At 41.0% G+C, this 7,218-nt stretch overlaps 1 long non-coding RNA gene across 1 annotated transcript in view; it reads left to right on the plus strand.

Moving 5' to 3' along the window:
• LOC147365746 (uncharacterized) overlaps window positions 1–6,792 on the plus strand; it is a 171,097-nt gene extending 164,305 nt beyond the window's left edge. The window contains exon 4 of the long non-coding RNA XR_015132339.1: window positions 6,300–6,792. This is a non-coding gene — a long non-coding RNA (uncharacterized LOC147365746). The remainder of the gene's footprint in view (window positions 1–6,299) is intronic.
• The last annotated feature ends 426 nt before the right edge of the window (window positions 6,793–7,218 follow it).

Here is a 7,218-nt window from a genome sequence, read left to right on the forward strand (position 1 = left end):
TCCAATGAATATTCAGGGTTGATTTCCTTTAGGGTTGACTGGTTTGATCTCCACTCAATTAAGAGTTGTTCATACAACACGTAATTTCTTCTTTACAACAATTCTAAAGAAGTACTCATTATTGTTAACACCATTTTACAGATTATAAAACAGATTTAGAAAGATTAACTATGGAATTTCCAGGCAAGAATACTGGAGTGGGTTGTCATTTCCTATTCCGGGGGTTCAAAGTCATATAAATTGGTAAATGCCAAAGCAGGATTTAAAAGCAGGTACGAGTGATTTGAAAACCAACATACTTTGAAACTGAATCAAATGTATATATGCATGATTGTTGGAAAACTAAACACAAACATGTCAGATGCCTGTGCTGCACTGCAGGTCATCCCCTAATTTCAGCATAGCTGTGACATACAATTCCCTGTATGTTAGCTCCTGTGTCAAGAATATAGATTAATAGTTGTATACATATATATGTGTGTGTGTATGTGTGTGTGTTTGTATTTATGTATATACACACACATACACCACGTCTTCTTTATCCATTCATCTGTTGATAGACACTTAGGTTGCTTTCTCGTCTTAGCTATGTAAATAATACTGTTATGAACATTGGGTGCATATATCTTTTGAATTAGTTTTTTTGGGGGGAGGTGTATACTCAAGAGTGGAATTTCTGGGTCATATTGTAGTTTTATTTTTAAAATTTTGGGAAATTGCCACACTGTTTTTCATTGCTACCAATGTACTAGGGTTTCCTTTTCTCCACATCCTTGCCAACACTTGTTATTTGTTGTCTTTTTTGATGATTGTCATTATGACAGGGCTAGTAGCTCAGCTGGTAAAGAATCCACTGCAATGCAGGAGACCCCTGTTCAAGCCCTGGGTCAGAAGATCCCCTGGAGAAGGAATAGGCTACCCACTCCAGTGTTCTTGGGTTTCCCTGGTGGCTCAGACAGTAATGAATCCACCTGCAATGTGGGAGACCTGGGTTGGGAAGATCCCCTGGAGAAGGGATAGGCTACTCACTCCAGTGTTCTTGGGCTTCCCTAGTGGCTCATATGGTAAAGAATCCACCTGCAATGTGGGAAACCTGGATTCAATCCTTCGTTTGGGAAGATCCCCTGGAGGGCACAACAACCCATTTCAATATTCTTGCCTCGACAGAGGAGCCCTGAGAGCTATAGTCCATGGGGTCATAGAGTCAGACATGACTGAGTGCCTAAGCACACATCCTGACAGGTGTGAAATGATGTCTCACTGTAGTTTTGATTTGAATTTCCCTGTTGATTAGAGACAATCCATGGCATCCTGCAGGGCTCTCATTGTTAGGGACAGGTAGGCTTGTCCCTACCCACTAGTGGGTGAAGTCAGGTCCTGGGGTTTCTGTCTTCAGCATACCTTATTTTTTATTAAGGTATAGTGGATTTGTAATGTTATTTTAGTTTTAGGTATACCACATAATGATTCAAATTTTTAGAGATTATACTACATTTAAAGTTATAATAAAATATCGGCTGTAATCCCTATGCTGAACAGTGTATCCTTATTTAAATTTATTTAATCAGTTCAGTTCAGTCATTCAGTCCTGTCCAAATCTTTGCAGCCCCATGAATCGCAGCACACCAGGCCTCCCTGTCCATCACCAACTCCCGGAGTTCATTCAGACTCATGTCCATCGAGTCAGTGATGCCATCCAGCCATCTCACCCTCTGTCGTCCCCTTCTCCTCCTGCCCCCAATCCCTCCCAGCATCAGAGTCTTTTCCAATGAGTCAACTCTTTGCATAAGGTGTCCAGAGTACTGAAGTTTCAGCTTTAGCATCATTCCTTCCAAAGAAACCTCAGGGCTGATCTCCTTCAGAATGGACTGGTTGGATCTCCTTGCAGTCCAAGGGACTCTCAAGAGTCTTCTCCAACACCACAGTTCAAAAGCATCAATTCTTCCGTGCTCAGCTTTCTTCACAGTCCAACTCTCACATCCATTTTATACATAGTAGTTAAATTCATAAATTTATTAACCTCATAAATTCCTACCCTTATCTCCCTCACCATCCCACTGGTAACCACCAGTTTGACTCTATTATCTGTGAGTCTGTTTCTGTTTTGGTCTATTAACGAGGTTTTTTTTTTTTAGATTTCACATGTAAGTAATAACATATAGTATTTTTCTTTCTCTGCCCAAGTTATTTTACTAAGCATAATACCCTCTGGGTTCATCTATGTTGTTTCAAATGGCAAAATGTCATTCTTTTTTATAGTTGAGTAGTATTACAGTGTGTATGCATGCGTTTATGTACACATACATCTTCATCCACTCATCTGTTTGTGGGCACTTGGGTTGTTTCCACGTGGGAGATCCCTGGGTTGGGAAGATCTGAAGAAGGGAATAGCAATCCACTCCAGTACTCTTGTCTTGAATTCCATGGACAGAGGAGGCTGGTGGGCTACACTCCATGGGATTGCAAAGAGTTAAATTTAACTGAGTGACTAACACACACAGGTTGCTTCCACATCTTCAGTTCAGTCGCTCAATCATGTCCAACTCTGCAACCCCATGGACTACAGCATGCCAGGCTTCCCTGTCCATCACCAACTCCTGAAGCTTGCTCAAATTCATGTCCATTGAGTTGGTAATATCATCCAACCATCTCATTCTCTGTAGTCCCCTTCCCTTCCTGCCTTCAATCTTTCCCAGCATCAAGGTCTTTTCCAGTGAATCAGTTCTTTGCATCAGATGGCCAAAGTATTGGAGTTTCAGCTTCAGCATCTGTCCTTCCAATGAATATTCAGGACTGATTTCCTTTAGAATAGACAGGTTGGATCTCCTTGCAGTCCAAGGGACTCTCAAGAGTCTTGTCCAACACCACAATTCAAAAGCATCAATTCTTCGGTGCTCAGCTTTCTTTATGCTCACATCCACACATAATTTCCGGAAAAACCAATTATAAACAATGCTAATATGAACAACATTGGGGTGCAAGTATGTTTTTAAAATTAGTGTTATTGTTTTATTTGGCTATATACCCAGAACTGGAATGACTGGATCTTAAAGTAGTTCTATTTTTAGTTTTTTGAGGAAACTTTATACTATTTTCCACAAAGGCTGCTCCAATTTACATTTCTATTAATACTAGCAGTGTGCAAAGGACTCCCTTTCCTACGCATCCTCACCAACATTTGTCATTTGTGGTCTTTTGATTGTGTCCATTTTGTCAGGTATGAGATAATATCTCATAACTGTTTGTGTTTTGATCGTTTGTTTCCACTTCACGAGGTTCTTATGGGGTTTTGCCTTGTTCTTTTGTTTAGCACATGTTGCTCATTTTGCCTACTTTGCTGTTTTCACTTCTCTGTATTTGGTAGGTTGGTTACATTTTCCAACCTTGGAGAAATGACCTTTTGTAGGAGGCATCCTGTGAATCTCAGTTGCACACTCCGTCTCTAGTCGCCAGAGCTATATGCTCTAGAGGTGCTCATGGGTGGTGGTTTCGTGGCCAGGCTTCCTGGATCTAGTATCAGCTCGTGGGTGGGGCCAATTCCTGTTGACTCAAGGGGTTCCAAAAACTGGTGCTGGGCTTCTCCTGAGTGCCACTGGATCCCAGAGAAGGGTGGCTAATGAATCCAAGTATCTCTGAGCTAGTTTTGGCCTGTTGATGGGGGAACTGGGGCGCAGTGGTTCCCAGCATTGCTGCTGGCCTGCTGGTGAGTTGGGTAGGTCCCGCCATTGCAGCCTTCAGAGCTGTGGTTGTCCTGGGGCTTGTGCCTGCTCACTAGTGGGTGCAGTCAGGTCCTAGGGTTTCTGCCTTCAGCATCCTGGGGTTCCCAGATCTGTATCTACACCTTGGTGTACGGGGCTAGATTCTGGACCCTCTGGTAGGCAGGGCCGTGTCTAGGGGAGGCTACGGACCCAGGGGTTTATAAGGCACCCTGCTTGGTAGTAGATGGGGCTGTTCCCCACTTGGTTAGTTACTTGGCATGAGGCTTCCCAGTACTGGTGCCTACAGGCTGGTGGATGAGGGTAGGGCTGGGTCCTGAGGATAACATGCTAGAGGGAGGGTTTCAGAATGGTGCTTGCCAGTATCAATGTCCACGTGCTAGAATAAGCTCCCCAAAATGGCTGCTGCCAGTATCTTTATCCCAGTGTGATCCTCAGTTGCCTTCTGACTCTCTATGAGATTCTCCAAATCATCAGGTGGGGCTGATCCAGGTTCCTTTCAAATTGCTCCTTTTGCCCTGGGTCTCTGTATGAAATATTTTTGTGCATTGTTTTAAGTGTGGAGTCTTTATTTCCCACAATCCTTTTGTTGGGGGAGTTTGTAATTTCCTCAGTTCTGTCTTGCTGCAACAAATACTTGAAGCGACGGATGGACCAGTGTTACAGCTCCGTGTTACACCTTGAATCTCCCCCAAAAAAGCCTTTGAAAGCCAAATGTTCTGAGAGTATGTCTTCCAGGCACAGGACATTTGGCTTGGGGAACCCAGTGTGAAGCTTAGACCCCTCTCTCACGTTGAGGAGAACATCTGCAATTTTAGTTAATCACCTGTTTGTGGGTTGCCCACCCCAGGGGTATGGGTCTCCACTATATTACACCTCTACCCCTTCTGCCCACCTTTTGGCTTCTTCTTTATATTTTTAGTTATAGAAGGTATTTTCCAGTCTTCCTAATCAATAGTTTCTCAGTAAATAGCTATAATGTTGGTTTACCCATGAGAGAAGGTGAGCTCAGGGTCTTCCTACTCCACCATCTTGCAGTTTTCCTCTGGTGATTAATGATGTTCAGCATCTTTTCATGTGCCTGTTGGCCGTCTGTATGTCTTCTGTGGAAAAATGCCTATTATTTTTTAATTGAATTGTTTGATATTGATTTGTGTGAGTTTTTAAATTTGTTTTGGATATTAACTCCCTTATCAGATATATCATTTTCAAATATCTTCTCCTATTCAATACTCAGCCATAAAAAAGAGGAGGGGGGAACCCTGAAATTTTACCACTAGCAAAAACATGAGTGAACCTGGAAGGTATTGTGCTTAGTGAAGTAAGTCAGACAAAGACAGAAAAATATTACATGTTTTCATGTCCATGTGGCATCTAAAAAATAAGCGAACAAATATAACAAAACAGAAACAGACTCACAGATAGAGAACAGACTAGTGGTTACCAAAGGGGAGAGGGGTGGAAGGGAGAGAAAAAGAGCAAAATAGGTGAAGAGAATTAAGAGATACCAACTACTAGGTATAAACTCAATAAGTTACAATGATGTAATGTTCAACATGGGGAATATAGTAAATATTTTCAATAATTCTATATGGAGTATAATCTATAAAAACATCAAATTACTGTGCTATAAATCTGAAACTAATATTGCAAGTCACTGTACTTTAATTTAAAAAAAAAGGTGGGGCATAGGCTTTTCTCTGTCAGACACCATAAAGACCACTCCTCAGGGCATGCATAATCTATTAAGTGCAGGGGATTTAACTCCCTCAGTGACAAACCTTACCAACAGGGCTCAGAAGTCAGTGGATAACAGTTCCCATCCTATGGTGGATCAGTTCTGGAGCTTACTCTTTATGGTTCCTCAGAGTTTCTAGTGGGATTGAACCCAGATTCCCAGCTAATTAAAAACCTTTGATAGATTTTTCTTTCTTTTTTTACCAAAACTACATAGAGGACTATAAGACATGTTAAAAAACAAACAAACAAACTCCTGAGCAGAGTAAGGCTTTGCTCAGTTACAGGCCTCAATATTAGCTTTTGTAACCAGAATTATAAAATAAGCCCAGTGGAAGAAATTGACTGTAACTGCCTATTACTCCGTTTTCTCCTCTTTGCCTATTAAAACCAAAGTTCTGTCTTAACCACTGCAGTTGTATTCCTTCTAAGTGTTCCCTACTGTACCTGCCTCCAAATACACAAACACACAGACTCAATTTTTTTTAATTGTATTAAATCCATGCATGTTTCTCTTATGAATAGAACCTATGATGTAATTTAAAAATTTATAAAAAAAATTTTGAAACTTTGAAAAGTATAAAAACATCAACTTTTAAAATTTAGAGTCTTCATATGTATAAGGTATTTAGGTTGCTAAATTAAAAACAGATTCCAAATTTTAGCTTTTCAGAAAAAAAAAAAACCTCTTACAAGAATGAGAGTCTTCCTCTGCATTACTAAATTTCTGGGAGTGGAATTTCTTGAAATAATTGTTTCAAATGCAAATATTTCAGCATCAAGTTTCAGGCTTTTTACAAAACATATATATGTATACATTCTCTTTCAAATTGTTTTCCCATCTAGGTTGTTACAGAATATTGAGCAGAATTCCCTGTGCTGTACCGCTGCTGCTAAGTCGCTTCAGTCATGTCTGACTCTGTGTGACCCCAGAGATGACAGCCCACCAGGCTCCCCCGTCCCTGGGATTCTCCAGGCAAGAACACTGGAGTGGGTTGCCATTTCCTTCTCCAATGCATGAAAGTGAAAAGTGAAAGTGAAGTCACTCAGTCGTGTCCGACTCTTAGCGACCCCATGGACTGCAGCCTACCAGGCTCCTCCGTCCATGGGATTTTCCAGGCAAGAATACTGGAGTGGGGTGCCATTGCCTTTAGGTCCTTGCTGATTATCCATTTTAAATTATCCCCTCCCCCACCTTTCCCCCTTGGTAACCATAAGTGAGTCTGTTTCTGATTTGCAAATAAGTTTATTTGTATCATTTCTTTTTAGATTCTGCTTGAAAATGATGTCGTACAATATTTCTCTTTTTCTGACTGACTTCATTCAGTGTGACAATCTCTACATCTGTCCATGTTGCTGCAAATGGCATTATTTCATTCTTTCTAATGGTTGAATACTATTCCATTGTATGTATGTTCAACATCTCATTATCCATTCCTTTGTTGATGAACATTTAGGCTACTTCCATGTCTTGGCTATTGTAAACAGTGCTGCAATGAACACTGGGGTGTATATATACTTTCAGACCCTATTTTTCTCTGGATATATGTCCAGGAGTGGGATTTCAGGGTCATGATGGCTCTGTTTTTAGTTTTTTCAGGAACCTCCATACTGTTCTCCATAGTGGCTGTACCAATTTACATCCCCACCAACAATGCAGGAGTGTTCTGTTCTCTCCATACCCTCTCCAGCATTTATTGTGCATGGATTTTTTGATGATAGTCATTTTGGATGGGGTTGAAGTGATATCTCACTGTAGTTTTGA

Source organism: Bos grunniens, chromosome 9, assembly GCF_055505025.1.
Source record: "Bos grunniens cultivar Pamir isolate PY7600 chromosome 9, Bosgru_T2T1.0, whole genome shotgun sequence".
Lineage (NCBI taxonomy): Eukaryota > Metazoa > Chordata > Mammalia > Artiodactyla > Bovidae > Bos > Bos grunniens.